General features: G+C 44.0%; 1 protein-coding gene across 1 annotated transcript in view; it reads right to left on the bottom strand.

Moving 5' to 3' along the window:
• The window catches only part of Tmcc3 (transmembrane and coiled-coil domain family 3), a 245,569-nt gene extending 236,554 nt beyond the window's left edge, over window positions 1-9,015 (bottom strand). The window contains exon 1 of the mRNA XM_048358208.1: window positions 8,998-9,015. The gene's annotated coding sequence lies outside the window, so the exon portion shown is untranslated. The remainder of the gene's footprint in view (window positions 1-8,997) is intronic.
• Window positions 9,016-20,854: the final 11,839 nt, after the last annotated feature.

Here is a 20,854-nt window from a genome sequence, read left to right as displayed (position 1 = left end):
TTGCTTCTCTTAATTTACCCTTTGTCTCTCAATTTTGGTATTCCCTCTCAATTTCCTAATTCTAATACCAGTATACACGGTTTCCAATATACTCAGATAAGTTTACAGAGATAGTGTAGGTACAATCCAAGAAGGTGATACAAGAACATCATCAACAGTATGAACTACAGATACACATGGGATGTTGAAAGTAGTTACAACTGTGATATAACAATCATTTCCATAACATGGAGTTCCTTTCACTTAGCATCATCTGATGTGATCATAAGGGTATAGCTATTGGGCTCTTGTTATCCCAATGTTTTTGTATTTAAGCTATGGTAAGTACATGTCAATGTATTCTGAATATGTTAGATATCCATCTTTCTAAGTCTAGGTCATAGACTGCTAGAGATTTTCTAGGATCTGCACTCGTGTGAAGCAGCTGGGATAAAGGTTCTGCGCAGTGTCAACTGGACCACACACAGTCGATGCCAGTTTCTAGCTATAAACCCAAGAACCTGTATCTTCATAAGCTTCTCAAGAGATTCTCATGGACAACACATTCAATAAACCTTTGATTACAAAGACATTCTCTAGGCAGTGTTCCATAGCTCCGAGGGTTTCAATCACTATCACCTACATGACAGAAACTCATAACTTTATACATTGAAAGACAATTTCCTTCTAAACTGCAGACCTCCATACCCATCTGGCTACTCAAATGACTGGAAGCTATCTAAAACTCAAAGTGCACAGAACAGAAGTGAGCTGCCACAACCCCACCCTCTGGTTTTGCCTCTAGTGTTTGTGCTTCAATTTCTAGCAAGGCCACACATCCAGCTGTGTTAAGCCAGAAACCTGACCATCAGTCACTGTTCATACTCTCCTCCCTTTTCCTCCCCATTCTTCCTTGTCCTCCAAGTCCTTCTGATTCTACTGCCAAAAGCCTTCTGAATACAATGTTTCCCTCTGGTCTCCCAACCATCTCCCTTTTCCAGGCTATCTCAATGACTGCTTGCTAACTGGTCTTCCCTCCTCTAACCTTAACCTCACCCCATTCAGCCCCTTTCTGCATCCAAAGAAACCTTCTAAAACAAATATTTTGGCAAAGTTGTGCATTCTACCCAGAATAAAACCTTCCTGTTTCTCTGATTGCCCTTTTCTTAGGATCTCAGATCAACTTTTATACCCTTCTAGAACGTTTTTACAAATAGCCAACAGTATCTATAGCACAATTCCTAAGACTGCTTATCTTTCAGAAAACCTGCACACTCCATGAGAAGGTCATACAGAGCTTGCTCACACACCAAGGACTCCCACGGCATAAAAGGAAGCCAATTTTAAATGCTTGATGAGTGTTACCATAGTATGTTTTGTCTACATACACGCAGCACCTATGAAACAGCTCTTCCCTTCCCCTTGGAGATAAGCATGATTTTAACCTCAGGGAGTTATATGTCATTTGCAAAGCTTGTATTTTATTTTCTTGCTGCCTTGCCAAGCAGGGTCACAGGTACCAGGGTAGCTCATCAAAAGAAGCAAGGGATGGCAAGATGCAGAACTAACCAGCTTGATTTTCAAATTTTTTTAAAATGTCCTATGTATCTTTCAAAAGCGTCTCATCTCATTTGGGAGAGAGGCACAATGCCTGAGATCTTGTTGGGATGGCAATGATTGAAATAGAAAGGCTTTTGGTGAAAAGGCTGAAAGTCTGTATTCTCTATGTGCTGGGATTTTCTGTTTAAATCACAGCGGGGTAGTCTCGGCTGCTGCAGAAGGATGCATGCAAGCCTCCCAGCAGTGCTTCTGGAGCAGGAGCACTCAATGTTAAACCTTAGCCTTCCATCCCACTTGGTGTGTGTATGTGTGTCTGCTGGTACTAGGACTTGTACTCAGGCCCTGGGTGCAGTCCCTTAGCTTTTTGCTCAAGGCTGGTGGTCTATCACTTGAGCTACACCTCCACTTCCATTTTTGTGATGTTTTGTTTTTGTTGATTAATGGCAGGTGAGAGTATCCAGGACTTTGCTGCTCAGGCTGGCTTTGAAATGCAACCCACAGATCTCAGTCTCCCAAGTAGGTAGGTTTACAGGCCTGAGCTACCAGCACTGGCTCATTCCACTGCTTAAGCATAAACATTAAGAACCCAGACTCTTGTGCCAGAATGCTTGGTTTAAAGTTCCTGCTAAATTGATTTATTAATGGTGGTATGCCAGGCAAATTACTTAGCCATTAGTGTCTGGCTTCCACACTTGAGAATGGAAGTAAAGCAGCACCTGTTTCATAGGGTTTTGGTGATAATTAATGATTAATCACATGAAAGGCTTTTAGAGGAAGTGCTCAAAAAACACCTCTTATTCGTATTATGAGCCATGTCTCGGGGCTCACCACTAGTTTGAAGAAGGGATAGAAAATAGAACCAAGATGAGAGAAGCAAAATAACTTGCTATGCAAGTTAACCACAAGTTAACCTGTGCAATCACAGCTAGTAAAGATGTGGACTCAGGAAGTTAAGTCTCCCAAGATTAAATTTTGAACCATTAGGAAATATGGCCTCCTAACTTCACATCTTTCCCTTTGTCCAGTGAAATGCCTGCCCTATAAAGGAGAAAGAGAGCAAAGGATGGAAGGAATGCAAGGCAAGGAAGTATAAACAAAATAAGCCAGACCTGTCTCCTTTCTTGACTTAAAAGAGGCCAAGTGACAGGTTTCCCTTTATCATCCTTTCACAGCCTAGAAGAGACCTGCAGTCTTTGTGGACACTTTCCTTTGAATTCAGTAGGCCAGAATCAAAACCCTGTTAAAGACTTCAACAGGCTGACAGATTCTTCTCACCCAATAAGACCAAATATGACACAGAAATACAGGACATGAAATAAGAGCTACACTGGAATCAGGCTGGCAAAGAATTCAAAGTCTAGCTTGACATTAGAAGATGTAACCTTGAGAGCAAACCTTTTTTTTTTTTTCATCTGCAAAATGGGAATAAGACCATCTTCCTCTCTGTGGATAAACTACTTTGATTCAGTTCCTAAGAAGAAATAGGAGACAGGCACTCTTGCTTGGGCTGGTGAGAGGCTAAATTAGTCCCATCTAAATTTAGGGAGGCCATTTGATAATACCTCTCTTTTCTTTCATCTGACAGGCTTACACAGAACTTAAAATGCACTAGGAAATTGGGAGAGAGCAAGGGAAAGGGTGACATTGTCCAAAAAGAAATGTACTCTTTACCTGACTTATGTAATTGTAACCCCTCTGTACAACACCTTTATAATAACAATTTTATTTTAAAAATTCCAATGCAATAGGAATATAGTAGGCACTTAACAAATATCCACTTATTTAATCCTGTGATGGTTGGTTGTAAATGTGGTGTCAATGATTCTCTTCACTGTGTCTTGTTCTTGGGGCATCAGACTCCTCGGCCCACACAGACTTCAAGCTTGACCTGTGACTTGCTTAGGTCATTACTGGGACCCAGAAGTGTGAAACATGCTGTCAATGGGCCCTCTTGTGCTGCTGTGTGGAATCCTGAGACCACAACATGAAGAAGATGGAGCTAGTCCACCGGAACACCAGAGTTCATTCACTGCCAATATGAGGTCCCCAAAGATTAACTCATCTCTCAGCCACCAGACATGCATAAAGCCACCACGCAGACACTCTACGCTGCCCAGATTCCAGCTGACCAATGAGCTGACCACATTGCAAAACAGAATCCTCAGAGACTGCTGGGCTGGCCTACCTGAGGAGAGTCAGTCAACCCATAGACTTGTGCACAAAGTAAAAGGGTTCCTGTTTTAGCCACTAAATTTGGGGGTGATTTGTTATGTAACACAAACTGACAGGTACAATTCTACAAGAGAGCTACCATTATTATCTCTATTTTTACAAATAAAGCAACAGAGGCAAAGAGGGATTAAATGATGTGCACATCTTTGAACTAGTAATGCAAAGATTTAGCCCTTGATCCTCTTAATCCCTAGACTATACTGCAGGTAAAGAACTACCAAAAACATGTGTGAATGTGACTTGACCCAAAAGTTCCACTATCGTTAATGATACATATGTGATCACACAAGCAAAATATAAGCACATGTAAGATTATTCACTGCAACATTAAAACAAACAAAAAATGACAAATTCCAGTGTTCTGTATTTATATACAGGTATTCCATATGCAACCATAAAGCAAACCAGGTAGGCTGAGCAAAGTGACGCACACCTGTAATCCTAACTACTAGGGAGGTAGAGATGTAGTTTGTAAGGCCTACTTTCAACCAATAAAAATCTGGGTATACAGAGGCATTTTCCTTTCATCCCAGCTGCAGGGGAAGTGTAAATAGAAGGACTGTGGTTCAGGTTGATCCTGGAATAAATTCAAGATCCTATTTTAAAAATACAAAAGAAGAGTTTGTGTTAAGTGGTAGATCACCTGCCTAGAAACTGTGAGGCCCTGAATTCAAACCCTAGTATCAAAAAAAAACCACCATGTATCTCTATAAATACTGGTATAAAAAGCAGGATGCAGAAGAATATAATTGTATGGGGGAGGGGAGACAAAAATACCTATATAGGGCTGGGAATGTAGCTTAGCGGTAGAGTGCTTGCCTAGCATGCATGAAAACGGAAGTAAAGCAGCACCTGTTTCATAGGTTTTTGGGATGGAGTCCTCAGCACCACATAAACAGAAAAAGCCAGAAGTGGCGCTGTGGCTCAAGTGGCAGAGTGCTAGCCTTGAGCAAAAAGAAGCCAGGGACAAACAGTACAAGAAATGTATCCAATGCCCAACGTATGATACTGTAACCTCTCTGTACATCAGTTTGATAATAAAAATTTGAGAAAAAAAAAAAGAAGCCAGGGACAGTGCTCAGGCCCTGAGTTCAAGCCCCAGGACTGGCAAAAACCAAACAAACAAACAAAAACAACCCTTACATATGGACTGATTATTCTGGAAGAACACAAGAAATCGATGGGTTTAACATCAATTACATTGGGAAGGAAATCAGCTAGCCTAGCAAAATGAGAGACAATTTTTATTATAAACCTTTTTATCTCTTTTAAAGTTTATATTATACAAATTTATCAGCTGCTAATCTTCAGCTGAAAAAGTGATTTTAAAATTGAAGGGAGATAGCAGATGCCTGGCACCAAGAAAGCATTCAATAAATAGTAGTTTCTATTATAATTCTTTTTCTGCATCTGATCTCTAACTCCTTCTAACACAAATAAAAATTTAAAGTAACCAGTATTCTCAAACCCCCCCCAGCTTTGCATAGGAAAAAAAAAAGTCTTATTTTGGATTGAAAAAACACTCATGAAACTGTAGCTATATGAAGAGAGGTGAGAGGAGACTTGATGAGGTGGTTTTTCCCAGTTCTCATGACCTGAGGGTCAAAGCACTCGCAATGAGATAAGGTGCAAGCTAGCCTGTTAATCCATTCAGGTGGCTACAAGAAAATACCAAAGCCTGGGAAGCTTAGAAACAACAGAAATGCATTTCTCACAATCCTGGAAGCAGTGAAATTCAAGGTTAAGGTCCAGGACAATCTGGAAGGTGGTGAGAGCCCCAAGTGCCTTCTCCTGGCCGCACCTCACGGAAGGGACAAGGAAATCCTCTGGGACATCTTTTATAACAGCGCTGACCCCATTGTGAGGGCACTGTCTTCATAACCCCATCATTCCCTAAGGCCACAACCTCTCTAGGTAGAATTTCAACTCCCAGTGTTTGAGGAGACATAAATATCAAGACTACAGCATTTCTCTTCAGAGAAATCCAACTACTGAGCATCTTCTAGACTTCTACTCTGCATGTTTCCTGTGCATTCCAGAATACCAAAGGAAATTCATTATTTCTTTTTCATCTCTACCGTTCTATTGATCTGTCACAACAACACTTACCATTTGCATCTGCCAAGCTGCTAAATTATCTAATTCTCTGGAACCACAAAGGGTCTGAGGCAAGGACAAAAAGGTTGTAGGTAGTAGAGTATGGTGGCAAGAACCAAGATTTTGGAGACAGACAAACCTAACCCAAATCTTAGCTCCAACACTCAACTGAGCAGCCTGGAACAATGCGGCCAATCTGTCTTGAACTTGTTATTTCACTGTGACAGCAATTACCACTTCACAGGACTCTCATTAATGCATGTAACACAGGGCAAGATACACAATGAATGTTCACTGAAAGTCAGCTCTTGTCAGCATCATTGGGGCAATCCAGCCTCCTTCTTCCCCATTTCTCTTACCCACAGGCATGTGTGTGTATGAACACACACACACACACACACACACACACACACACACACACGGTGATGTCCCACAGACTCATGCACTAGGGGCCTTGGTTGCTAGCTGATGATGGGCTTTGGGTTCAGACCTAATCAATCAATAGATTAATCCTTTGATGAATTCATAAAATGATTGTGTTGGGAAGAGGTAAAAAGCAGGAAGGGGAGAGCTGGTTGGAGGAAATAGCTAACTGGAGGGCAAGTCCCAGGAAGGTATGGCTTGACCTGGCTCCTTCCTATACTCCTTTGCTCTGCCTCCTGGCTGTGGTGAGGTGAGCAGTCTCTGCCACATGCTCTCACTGCCATGACATTTTGTCTCACCCATGGGCCTTCAATGAGTGGAACTAAGGACTGTTGCCTGAAATCCCTGAAACTCTGAGCCCAGAGAAATCCTCCTCCTTTTAATTGTTTCTCTTTGATATTTCCCCACATCGATGGAAAGTCTAGGACACACAGAGCAACAACAAGCAACCTTAAGTGTGTGAAAGAAGAATCCCACCTCTCCCTCTCACATGAGCAAGTTCAGTTGACTCTCTACCTCTCTCTACCACACTGCACACAAAGATGGTTTCCTCTCTCCTGTCATCCCATTCCATAATCCGTTTTACTCACAGCAATCTAGAGAACTAGATCATAGCATTCTATTCCCCTAGGCAACCCTAGGCGTTTAGGCTAAAATCCTAATTTCTCACCATGGCCAACAAAGCACTGTGCCTCTCGCTTCATTTCAGTCTCCACCCTGCATGGTCCACTCTGCCCCAGCTGTGTGTCTTCTTGCTGTTTCTCAGTCAGGGTAAACGATTGCTGCCTGGGATCCTTGGTACCAATGCACCTCATTCAAACCTGCACACAGCTGGCTTCTCTTCGTCATGTAGTTCAGGACGCCATGTCAGCTCCTCAGAACGGTGCACCCAAGCTAAAAGGTTTCCCTCCCCAGCTCATTCTCCATCACATTATCTACCGTGGGCCAGTTCATACTTGTACTCACCACTATCTAAGTTTATTTGCATATTGTATGCTGCCCAAATACTAAATTTCTCAACTAGAGTACAGCCTCCAAGAGATCAAAGGCTCTTGGCTGCCATGTCCCCGCTATGTTTTTATGAGTTTAGAACATTTTTCTATGTAATATGTAGTAGTTGCTGGGGAGGGGTGGGAGGGGGCAGGGTGCAGCCCAGGTTAAATACAAATGGCTGAACTCCAGGCCCAGAGATTCTGATTGAAAGGGGATCAAGTAGAAGTTGAGGAATTTGCATTTCTAGCCTAGCATCGATTTCTTTTATCCTAAGGCAGGTGATAGGCAAATCACATTTTAAGACACCCTGGTCAGGGCCTTCCCTCTCTGAATGTTGATGAGCCAGCCCTCTAACACACCCCACTTAGGCCCACGGATGCTTTCCTTAACTACCCTGGTGGTGCTAAGGGCAAAAGGGAAATTACTGACCCTTGAATTTGGAGGCCAAACCAGTAACCCACGAAGGTCACTTTCCATTCAATTGCTCCACCAATGCAGGGCATGCTAAACTAGCTGTCCAGCCTGATTGCAATCTTATCTGCCCCAGAAACACCCTAGCAGGCTTGGATTCACTCCAAAGGTAAGCCAGGTAAATTTCCATGTCAGTTCCCCAGCAGAATTCCAAAGGCAACTGGGGGCCAATTCGCAGTTGCTCTATCCACACTCCAAATATTCCTTTCCCAACACACAAGAAAGACTTCATTCCAACAACAATAACACACGACCAGAGTTCTCTTTGAGGCTACCCAGGAGCTCAGAGACAGACATTCCTGAAACAACCAAAGCAATAGACGAATCTATAAACCAAACCCGAATTGCCTGGGTCCTGCTGAGAGGTCTTAGCATTTCTGTTCAGCTTTACCTCCCAAGCACACTCAGCATCTTCCCCAGTGCAACATCTATCCTCCGGGTTGGTCTTTGGCTGTCTAGGGGAAGGTGAGGGACTTTGGTGGATTTGCCCCCACTCACTTTCTGCACCCCCACATTTGATGACAACTGCCTCCACCTCCACCTCGTGAGGAATGGCCGGGCACCCCGGGAACAGGTTACCTACCCAGGCACCCGCAACTGTGCGGGTTAGCGTTAGCATCTGACGGGTAGGACGCCTGCATTAGGAGCCCGTGACTCTACTCCAGGGCTGACCCGGCCGCCCCAGCCTCCAGGGCCCATCGGGTTTTTGTATTTGCTCTGCCTGGAGCGGGAGGCTGGGCGCGAACCTCCCACCTGCAGTTTGAGGAAGTGCGGGCTTGGAGGGTGCCTGCCTCCGGCGCACGGGGTACCCAATCGGGACATTTCGAGGTGCTGGGCCCCCTCACTTCTGACAGTCCCTGCAGCACCCCCGGTCTGTGGTCCTCCGAACCCCGACTTGAGCTTGCTCTGGGGTGGGCGCCCAGAGAGCGTAACGGCCGCCCTGCAAAGTTTGTGGGGCTCGCGAGGAAGGAGTGAGGCGGCGCCGGAGCCCGCGGCGGGGAAGCGAGCCGAGGGGCATCGGGGAGCCTGAGGCCAGGCCGGGGCGCCGGGCGCAGCGCCCTCCCCGCAGTCCATCGGGCCCCGCCGCCCCCGGGTTTCGGATCCGGAGCGTCTCCGCGGGCGCCGAGAGGATGGCCGCGGGGCACGCCCCCACCCTGCACCCGCAACTCTCCCAGCTCAGGGGCGCCCCAGCCCGCTCGCCCGGCTCCCCTCCCCAGTCTCATCGACGGCGGGCGCACTCACCCTCCGCATGGCGTCGGGACGGTCGGCCGGGTCGAGGTGGGCTCCGGCCGGCCGCGAGCTCGGCGCTGTCCTCGCCCGCCCGCCCGCACACGCGTGCGCCGAGGCTGCCCGCCCGAGAGGAGGGAGGGGAGGGAGGAGGGGGGAGGAGGGGGGAGGGGAGGGAGGAGGGGGCGGGAGGGAAGGGTTGCGCCCTGGTGGGGGACGGTTCCCACTGCTCCCGCCGCTACGCCCCTCTCTCCTTCCTCAACTTCCCCGCCGACCCCGCGTGGGGAGGGTCTCCGTCCCCGTTCCCCCCCACCAGCACCGCGGAACTGGAAAGTTCCCATGGACCGCCGGCCCGGGACCCACACCCCCTTTGGAAGCACGTGGGTTTAACCAATTGGATGGCTCCGCTCTTGGCTCCCTGGATCCGGCCACCCAGGGCGGCCAAGTCCCGGAGGCCGGGTGGGGGTGACAGTTAAGATTTGGAAATGCAGGGCCCCAGCCAGGGCCCGAGGGAACCTCGTGGGACAACCATGATGATGCTCAGCGAAGGAACCGGTCCCCAGCTCCCTTAACCCCCAGGTCTTGCTGGCCAGCCCTGCGTCAAACGCCTCCCTGTCCCCCATCCAACCCATGAGGGGAGCTCAGAGCTCATTCCCACCCCCACCCCCAAATACTAATGGTTCTTAAGGAAGGGGGAAAGATTCGGGCTGCCGAGATAGTGAAATGATGCAGAGCTGCGAGCAAAGAGCAGGAGAAGTTGGCTTGGTGTGTGGGGCTCTCCCGGGAGGAAACCCCAGCCTATCCCTCTTCTGCCTGGACAGCTGAGCAAAGGAAAGCCCACAGTACAGAAGTTAAGGCAGCCCGAATAGGGGACAGAAAACAAATCTCCCTTGTTTTCCAAAGATCCTTTGAAAAGCGTACGAGGACACTTCTGTTTCTGGCGGGCTGCGACAGGTAAGCAGGCAGACAGTGGTGGGAGCGCAAAGGCTTGGGAGGCAGTAAACACTTCTGATGAATGTCCACTTTTACATGGCCTGGCTACCAAGTATTCTGGCAGATCAGTGCTGTCCACGAAACCCTCTTGTAAATTTCTAGCTTGATGGAATATCAGCGGCATTAGAGACACCATGATATTGTCCAGACGAAGTACCTTAACGATCGAGTGAATAAAAACAGGTAGCCAAAGATTTCTCTTTGGTATTTATCATATAGCTAAGGGAAGGAGAGACTGAACTTGGGCGAATGGAGAGGAAATTAATGAAGCCTGTGTCCTCCCTTTTTATTTCATTTTATCATCTGCCTAACCATGGGGTTTTCCCATCCCTTCATACAAAGCTCTTCAGATTGTACTTTGATGTTTTGCTGCTGGGGAAAAAAAATAATTTTAATAAGTGTACTTGTGAACCACGTGCTGTGCCTGGGTTATTGCAACCACACGACTTTATGAAGTAAATATGCTATGATTTTATGCTTTTTCTCAGAGGAAAATGCTGGAGCTCAGAGAGAGTAAATAAATTTTGGTGTATTGCTTAGGTATCCCACACACCTAATCCACGCTTTACTACCCTCCTGTGTTCTACTTCATATACAAGATGGCCCATGGAAAGGGGTTATTGGAAGTAAAAATATGAGCTCTTCTCATGGGTCAGATTAGTCATTTCCATCTCTGGGACTTAGTCTCCTCAGCTGTAAAATGAAAACCTGATCTCCGTACATGCATTAAAAGCCTGTCCAAAAGTAAAGCACACCACTCCTATGAGAGTATCTTATGCTCAGCACTGTGGGGAAATCTTAAGGTAAAGGCAAAATGTCAGCAGCATCGATTTGTTCTACAAAATCAGTGGGGCTTCCCACAGCCCCTACCTGCAATACTATCTCTCTCTTCCCCTTCCTAATTAATGGTCTAATCCAATCAGTGGTAATTTCCTACCAAACTAGTATTAAAACCCTGTCAGTTTGGGGTAGGGGCATCAGTTTCAGTTAAGTAATTTTTAGGATAATCTTCAAGCTATTAGCCTGAATAATTTTTAAACTTCCTTCAGAAACCAAGGCAATTATTCAACTCCATCAAGTAAATGACAACACATCAGCTGCTAATGGAACACATTTACATGGCCCATCTGTGGGAATCTTCATGTTTCCAATGCACGGAGAACTTAAGCAACTAACCAGAGCAGATCAGATTTCCTTTCATCCCCACCCCCCACCCCCTTGGGAAAGGAAAAAAGGTAGAAGGAGGTCTTTGTTTCATGTTTAAATAATTTTCAAAGTGTTCCAATGCTAGTCTCTCTCTTTTCTATTCTATACCCCCATTAGCCTTCTAAACTCAGATATATCTTTGGTTTCTTTGAAAATTACATAATACTAGAGGACACATTTCTTTTTCTTTCTCTTCAAACCCACCCCCGCCCCCACTTCCTCAGATTAAACTCTGTAGCTCATGCTTGCTAGGCAGGAGGTTACCATTTGAACCACACCTAGTCCTGCTTTTTTTTCTTCTTCTTAATCCTATAACATCCCTACTGGCTACTTGCTTTTTAGGTTGGATCCATAGGTCTCTGCCTTCAACACAGTCCAAAGGGTGCGGGCATTTGGAATGTCATCCTAACTTCTCTCATCAATGTAAGCAGAGATTTGATATAAAATTGAGCACAAAGGAACCAATTTACAATTTCACATAAATAAAAAATGAGATGTAAGGCATTCTGTTGTTTGTAGGAATATAAACAATTATCATGGTTCCATGGCAGTCTATTGTCTTCATTTACAAATACATTGGTAATGAAATATTTTCCTGTCATGTTCTTTAGTCATGAGGCATCCATGATATACCTGCTATGAGAGAGAAAGATGTACATTATCAGTTAACTCAATCCATAGAATATTAAGAAGAAGAATTTCAAGGAAACTTTTATCACAGGTACATGGATTGAACACTTCATAATTCTTATCCCCGTGACAATCCATTTTACATGTATTAGTTTCATCCTCCTCCAAACCCTTCAAGATAGTTGTTAATATGTAAAGGATATTTTACATCCAATGATTCTGCATACTAGCAAGTATCTTCCATGAAAAAGATAAACAATAACTCACGTAAGCAAGATTTGTCACTACTGAAGAACTCTGCCAAAGATATTGTCCCTGGTGACACAGATTTAATAAATCTATCTGACCCCAAAGCCCACATGACTAACCAATGACAAGTGGATGCCAAGATATTGTGGATCCTTTCTCTCTGGGATTTTTCCAAGCAGTGAAAATGTGAGCCAAAAGTTTTATACCCAGTAAAACTGACCTTGTCCTAGTTATATTAAAATACAATGGCATTATCAAAGTAAAGGTTCTTGGAAAAGATGAGTCTTTAGATCGAAATAGTACAAGATTAGAATTAGAATCATGATGAATACTTTTCATAGTGGTATGAGAAATACCATAGAGTTGGTGGCAGTACAGAGCAGATGATTTATGGGATCCTAGGACACATGAGCAGGGAGACAAGTCCATTAAGCAGAAGCTGGGGATGCACAATCGGAGACCAATGTACATAGTCCCTCTAAAATTTTCATTTTAATATCAGTCTCAAAGATATTATGGGTCATGCTGTTGCTATAGAAGATCTGTGTGATTGCTCTGCCATTTCTTTTCCTCTTGCTCTGCTCAAGGAATCCATCTGATTTTTCTGAGCCAAATCTAGTCCTGGACTTTGCATTTGATTCTTTTCATGGAGAAGGATCTTAAGAGGCAGAGTAGGGTAGTGAAAAATATACCTGAAGCAGGTACAACCTTTGCCAGAAAAATTTGGTTCTGCTCACTGCTCTGAGATTCTGTGCCAGGGTTCACGCCTACATGGGTATTTTAAAAGACAACACTCACCTACACCCACTCAATACTATGTGTATATTTAATTCCGACACTCAATCCTAATCTTTGAAATACATGTCATTTTGCAGTCTGTTTATATATATCCCCTGCTAGAAACTGATGTCTTTTTTTTCATTTCTTTATTGTCAAAGTGATGTACAGAGGGGCTACAATTTCATATGTAAGGCAGTGTGTAATTTCTTATCCATCTTGTTACCTCCTCCCTCATTTTCCCCAGCCTCCTCCCTCCCCATTTCCCACCCTCCATGAGTTGTACAGTTGTTTTACAACATATAGTTTTGTAAGAATTGCTGTTGCATTGGTTTGTCTTTTTATCCTTTGTCTCTTGATGTTGGTATTGCCTTTCCCTTCCCTAGTTCCAATACATGTATATGCAATATTCAGGGTAACAAGATCAGTTACAGTGATATCAGGGGTAAAACCACAGCATAGAAAGACAAAAGAAAAAGGGCATAATTTCACATGGTATATTGAAAGTAACAACAACCATGATAAACCACTTGTTTCCATAACTTGGAGTCCATTTCACTTAGCATCTGAAGTCTTTTAAAGAAGGAATTATTTTAATTCTTGCATCTCCAGAGCCTATTACACAAGATGCATGCTCCATGCATATTAATACATGAATAAGACATGTCCAAGTTGTATTGTAGTCTACTATTTTCTCTCAATTAATGGGTTTCTGTGACTTTTCATAGCCATAATAATTACCTGCTTTGGCTATTTGACCAGTGTATCTAATTGACATATTAGCATAGGATCACCCATCCCATGTTGCCATAGGATTCATTTCCAACCTCTTAAAAGTACCTTATGAGGTAGTAAGTAGGGTCATGATTTATATTAGGAAAGACTTGAGGATGATAAAGTGATAATGGTCAATAAAAAAAATCCAGATTTGGGAAACAAATGTAAGGTCTAACTTCATTCACACAAAATAGAGTTCAAGAGGTTACCATTATCAAGACTAGTAAGAAGGTTGTGAAAAGAGAATGTGATTTTTTTTTTAATAACCACTGTCAAAGCTCCTAAAGGTGCAATCATGGATTTACTCCATATGGGGCTAAGTGTAGACAAATGCAGGGAGCACTGTCCTGTGATGGGAAGTACTCTGGCACCATGGACAGCTCCTGGGTTCTCAAGCAAGGGCTGTGGGTGGTGGGGGGCTGTTACTGGGGCAACTTTTAATAAACAGTAACCTATTGAGCATATGGCTAACGAAAGCTTTAAGTGCATTCATTTCTTTAATTGCCGCAAGAAAACAGGCACATAAAAGTTACCTTAGGTCAGGCTGGGAATGAGGCTTGGCAGTAGAGTGCTTGCCTAGCATGCCTGAAGCCCTGGGTTCAATTCCTCAGTACTATATAAACAGAAAAGTCTGGAAGTGGTGTTGTGGCCCAAGTGGTAGAGTGCTAGCCTTAAGCAAAAGAAGCTCAGGGACAGAAGCTCAGCTCCAGCCCTGGATTCAAGACCCAGGACTGGAAAAAAAATAAAGAAAAAGAGAAAAGAAGAGAAGAGGAGAGAGAGAGAGAGAGAGAGAGAGAGAGAGAGAGAGAGAGAGAGAGAGAAGAAAAAAATTACCTTATGTCATCCAGAGCCATGCAGATAGGAAAAAGCAGTGGCCACAACCTCATTACACCATACCATAAAAGACAATTACAACCAAGTATGATAAACACTATGTCACAAAAGCATAGCAGAGGGACAATGGAAGTACATAATAGAAGACAAGAAAAAATACATGTTCTGTGGAAGCTTCCCAGAGAGAATAATACTGGAACTAAATGTTAAAATTTCAATTTAACTACAATTAAATAAGATACTGGTCTACCAGAAGCCCTATGTTGAGAGGAAAGGGGATCTGAGGTCAGATCTAGGCTAAGCAAAAAAAAAAAAAAAAAAAAAAAAAAAAAAGTTTTGTTTTGTTTTTAAATCCTGTAATCACTTAGCAAATATGACAAAGAGAAATGGGAGACCTGAGGCTAGGGAGGGAAATGAGAAGAATCTCAGATATAAGAAAAGAACTTTAGGCAGGTGCTTATAATGCCAGTAATCTGAGCTACTCAGGAGGCTGAGATCTGAGGCTCTAGATTCAAAGCCAGTCTGGGCAGGAAAGTCCTAGACTCTTATCTCCAATTAACCACCAGAAAACTGGAAATGGCACTGTGGCTCAAGTGGTAGAGTTCTAGCCTTGAGCTGAAGAACTCAAGGACCCAGGCCCAAAATTCAAGCCCCACGACCAACCAAAAAAGTAAAGAAAAAAAGAAAAGAGGTTATAAAAAAAAAACAAACACTGAGGAGTTTGTAGCAAGATATGACAGGATAAAGTCTACATTAAAAAATTATCCTAAGGTTTCAAGATAAGAATATCAGAGAAAACATGATTGAAGATTCTCTTCTTGCAACTATCTAATATAAGCCAAAATCATAGCTCAAAAAGAACAACAAGCTCAGTTAAGTGAGGTTAAGGCCAAAGGAACTTCATTCACCTATATAAAAGAAAAGAAAGTGGGGTTAGGAAGGGGATGGGGAGGATGAAAGACAATGTGGAAACTATGAAGATCCCAGTCTGATAGATAATCACAAGAAACAGAAGCTTTCCCACAGAGTGCCATAAGACATTAAAAGCTGAAATGATAAAAAAAAAAGTCTGAAGGAGAGTACAGTGAGATTTTTAAAGCCAAGGAAATAATTAAGAACCAAACACTATGATAGAGCTAATACATAAATTAGAAATGCCAAATAACAGACATGACTGAAAATTGAATTAATGACATGGATAAAAAGGCTGGAGAAAATTATGGAAACACAAGGGAAAACACAGAGGGAATAAAGCAATTAGGGATAAGATAATAAGAATATAGTAATAGGACCAAGAATCATCAAACATAAGGATAATTAGTGTCCCTAACTGGTGTAGAGATCCAATTAATGTAATCAAATATGTATCCAAACACATAATACATTTTCCTAAAATGAAGGAAGAACAACCTACAGAGGAAAATGTATACTACATGCTAAAAAGCTGCCTTTCAATAAGCATCAAGACTTAGTCTGGCTGAGGTTCTGAGTTTCAAGAAAAAAATCATTATTTAGACCTTTGGGCAGAAAATAAAATCATCTATGGAAGTGGGGGTGGGTGGGAATAGAAGCAAGCTGGGTACAAGCATGCTCAAACAACCTCAATGCCAGAAAACAATAAAATAACATCTAAGGAGCTGGGAAAGAGAAAAAGTGTGATCAAAGTATATTACAAGTAGCCACAGGTGATGTTCTCAAACATTAAAGAACTCAGTGAATAAAACACCTACAAACCCTTCTTTGGGGAAAAATGTCCCGCGGGCAGAAGCAAATGATGAACTTAAAAAAAATTTTCAAAAGGACTCAGGAAGGAGAGTATGTAACCATTAGCTTTCCATGGCTATGACAAAATACCTGAGATAATCAACTCACAGTTTCAGAGGTTTCAATCCATGTTGCTTGGGGCATCTTCATGTTGGGCCTATTAGCAATCATTGCAGAAAACCAGGGAAGATATCTTGTTATGATTTGACTGTGAAAATGGCCCCCACAGGCTCATGTATGGAGGGCTTAGTTGCCAGTTGGTGAACTTTTGGAAAGTAATTGGAGCATACGGACTCTGCCTTGATGAACGGATCAAATTGATAGAGCCATAATTGTATGGCATGACTGGGAAGATAGAAACATTGGCATGACAATGAAGGACAGTGGAAGGCAACAGAAGATGGACAGCCAAAATGATAGATGAGAGACAATGGGGAGCTGCCACACCTTTAGTACCAAAGATCCTGGATCCCAAAGTGTGAGAGCTGCCACACTAGCCACTGCAAGGGGCTCAGGGTCCCAATATCCAAGGCTTGGGAGCTGTAACATTAGATGGCTCGGGCTGACTGCCTGTATTGCTTGCTGCTTGAAGACTTGAGAATTATACTAGCTTAGAATGCCATGCTGCTGGCAATCAAGCCCTGAGCAATAAGGCTCTAACCTCAGTGCCTCCAGCTATTAATATCTGGTTTCTAAAGCCTGTAGACACAAGTCTCTAATCTCAGTGCTTGGAACTGTAAGCTCTGACTCTGTGACCAGTACAAGCCATTAGGACTGAAGGGCCCAGGATTGCCAAAACCATAAACCTATTCCTCACCTCACTACAATTTCCATCCAAGTAGAGCAAGAGGACCCAGCCAGCTGTTTGGAGCTGGAAACCTCTTCTAGTTTTAGCTCCAGTTCTCAGACTGGCTGGCCACTCTTCCTGGAGAAGACTTGTGAACTATTCGGAATTCTCAGATAGGTCAGAGCACCTTGCTTCCTCCCATATCCCCCCACCTCCTCTTGCCTTCTTCTGCCTCCTCTTGCCACTCCACCCCAGTCTTTCCCTGCATAGATGCAGATGCCCTGCAGGTCTTTGTGGATTTGGGACCCATGGGGATCTCTCAATACCCAGCTTTGTTGTTATAGTACATAACCAGGGCTTTGGTTTAACCATCTAGTTAGTGTGTGTGTGTGTGTGTGTGTGTGTGTGTGTGTGTGCTGGTCCTGAGACTTGAACTCAGGGCCTAGACAATGTCCCTGAAATTTTGTGCTCAAGGCTAGAGCTCTACCACTTGAATCACAGCTCCATTTCCAGCTTTTTGGTTGCTAATTGGAGATAAGAACCTCATGGACTTCGGGACCTGGGCTAGCTTTGAACTGCAATCCTCAGCTTTCAGCCTCCTGAGTAGCCAGGATTACAGGTGTGAGCCACCAGTGCCCAGCTACTTTGTCATTTTTACTTGTGGACTCAGACCTTTTTTAAACTATGCTGCAGCCACCATCTTTCAGCTCACGTTGTTTTATTATGTTCTTTTTCAGATGATACGTATCTAGGGGGATTGGGGAAGCAATACTGTTTCCACTTGGGAGAGCAAAGATGAAATCTGGCTGCATCATGTTTGATGGTTTGGAGAGAATGGCACAAACCCAATGGGCTGGTACATGCAAGCCCAGCTGTACCATTGTTAAATTATTTATATTCTTCCTTTCCAGCTAGTAAGTAGTCCCTGCTGTGCCCCAGTGCCCCTCCCACAAATGTCTCTTCCCTAGGCCCCCTGGTGAGAAAGGAGCTGAAGAGTGGGTATCCACCAGACCCCTGGCTGTCTGGGTGATGTCTCTGCTGCTCTGATGTTTTGAATATTACTTCAGGACAGATTCCACAGGGTTTAGAAACAGGATATGCTGGAAGTAAGCAACAAACAGGATGACAAAGCGTGTGCCTTCTAAATGGGCCTCAACTGGAGAGCTTGGCCACCATTTCCGGCACCCTCCTATGAGCCAGGCGCTGCTCTAGGCCTAAATGTGTGGAGACAGTCAGCTGAAGTTCTTGCCTCATGGAGTCGCAGTCTCCAGCCCTGTCTGCAGATTCATTAAACCCCATGGCAAGGATGTCAGCACTGCCATGGTGTATTTCAAGCTCAGTCCCAGAATGGAGAAGGAGTAAGGGTAGGGAGGAAAAGTCCAGAATGAGTTACAAAGCTCTCACATAAGCCATCCCTGACATCTCAAAGCTCTCCACCTCTGTACAGTGATGGTCAAAAGAGGCCGGGTAGCTAATTAAATCACAGTGAAGAACCCAGGCAAGGAATGCTCTGTCCCTTACAGAGTGTGTTCCATGGTGTCCTTAGACACCAAAGACAGGATCCTTATCTAGAGAGCGAATCATCCACTTAGCAGGTCATACTCTCTGTCTTCCTGCATTGGCAATGCTTTGTTTAATGATGGAGCAAGAGGGGACAAAATGGATCCAGAAGAAAAGCAGGAAGGGAGCATTGTAAGAATCTTTTTTTTTTTGGTATGAAGATTCATTTTTCTCTGAGGAATGCAGTGTATTGGAAGGGATACTGTGATTTTTGTTTGCCCCATTATGAGGAGAAGATAGTCAAATTAAAATGGCTCCTATCAGAACCAAAAACAAAAAAAAATGGAGGGAGGAGGCAGACACCCCTATTTCCTCAGAGCCAACAAATCCCATTTGATCACACTTATTAAGCAAAGATGTAGCACCAGTGTCATTATTACAAAGTTCCATCTACCCATCAGGGAAAGTGGTATGCAGACATTGGTATAAAACACAAAAATCGCCTGGTTCTCATAGCAAGAATAATATATAACCAGGAACCAGATGTGTGTGTGTGTGTGTGTGTGTGTGTGTGTGTGTGTGTGTGCATAGAACATTACTGTTTAAATCCCTTCCTCAGATGGGACCTCTGTGGGCGTGAACACTGAGTGGGAGGTCACAGAGTTTATGGGCAACCTCTGTTTCAGAACTTGCTTCTGGAACAGGAGAATCAGGATCTAGATGCTGTCATCTGACAAAATGAGAATATTATATTGACCACAGGCACCACTCACTGCTAGTGTTAAAGTGATTTTCATTGGAGCAAGGGGTCCTGTCAAAAATCTTGGTTGGAAAAGCGAGGGAAAATACAAGGAGCCTTTCCCTCTGCTAGGATTTGGATGTGACATGCCCCCTACAGACTCATGCTGTTAAAAGCTTGGTCCTCAGCTGCTGGGTCCTGTCCTTGTGAGGTGATTAGACCATGGGGACGCTGCCTCTCAAGGGACTGACACATAGATGGAATCACAATTGGGTGGAAAGCTTGGGAAGTGAGTCTTGTGGAAGGTGACAACCTCCCTCATGGGAAGCTTGTCATTAAAGACTGTATTGTGTTCTAGGTGTGTGTGTGTGTGTGTGTGTGTATGTGTGTGTGTGTGTGTGTGTGTGTTAAATTGGCTGAGATAAATATCTCACAGACTTTCCTGCCCAAGCTGGCTTAGAACTGTAATATTCAGATCTCAGCCTCCTGAGTGGCTAGGATTACAGGTGTGAGCCACTAGTGCCTGGTTAGCCTTGGATTTTGATTCTCCTACCTATGCTTCTAGAGCAACTGAAATTACAAGTATGAACTACTATGCCCAGTTTAATTGTTGCAATGGGGGGTCTCACTAACTTTTAAGTCCAAGCTGGTCTTGAACTGTGATCTTCCCCACCTCTTCCTCCTGAATAGCTAAGAATACAGGTCTGAGCCACTGCAACTAACTCAAGTCTTTGCTTCTTAATTGCTTTAAAGCCCTCGCTCACCCAATGTTCGTTTCTATTACTCAGTAGCTGGAGACAGCCCTCTCTGAGGGATATTTCATGGTGTTCCACTGATGTTTTATTTTCTGAAAATGTCAATTAGACAGCCAAGGAAATCTCCCCCATGCTCCCTGAGTCCTTGGAGATGATTTTGTGACAAGCACCATCATGGTTGGCTGAACACTAAATGAAAAATAGCATTAAGTGTCAAATTAATATTGTAGGGCAGAGAAGTTCAAGCCCTCCCTGGCCCCTCTGCCTGGGTGATCTCAGACATTAGCCGCAGAGCCAGGGTGATGCCTGCAAGCCAAGAGCCACGCGTGGCTTTCAGGGAGAGAGCTGAAGGCAGGAGGGAGCGGGAAAGGTAGGAAGGGACAGTGCCTGGTCTCCATCCATCAGACATGGGGGTCAGAGGGCCTGAGAAGGCTAGATTGGTGACATTCATAAGTGACCCATTTTGAGGGGACTGTGGGGCAAAAAGCGTGGATCAGCCCATGTTAGAAGTTAGACCAGAAGGCATGAGGTAAAGTAAGGTGTTGCCAATGAAGGCTGACGGAAGGAGGTCACAGGAGCTTGATAAGAGTGGGCTCCAAACCAAAGGAATAAGACTTCCCAAGGCAGCACAAGAGAGAGTGCACACATTGGTTTATCTTGCTCCCTTCAGCCTGCTTTTAAATGAGAATGTTCTAGAAAAGTTTTGTTCTTTTTAAATAGCAGGAGCTGGGAATTTGGTTTAGCAGTAGAGTGCCTAGCATGCATGAAGCCCTGGGTTCGATTCCTCAGCACCACATATATAGAACAAAGCTGGAAGTGGCGCTGTGGCTCAAGTGGTAGAGAGCTAGCCTTGAGCAAAAA

This window comes from Perognathus longimembris, chromosome 1 (genome assembly GCF_023159225.1).
Source record: "Perognathus longimembris pacificus isolate PPM17 chromosome 1, ASM2315922v1, whole genome shotgun sequence".
Taxonomy (NCBI): Eukaryota; Metazoa; Chordata; class Mammalia; order Rodentia; family Heteromyidae; genus Perognathus; species Perognathus longimembris.
Note: the sequence above shows the minus strand (reverse complement) of the source record. Positions and strands in the feature narration are given on the sequence as shown.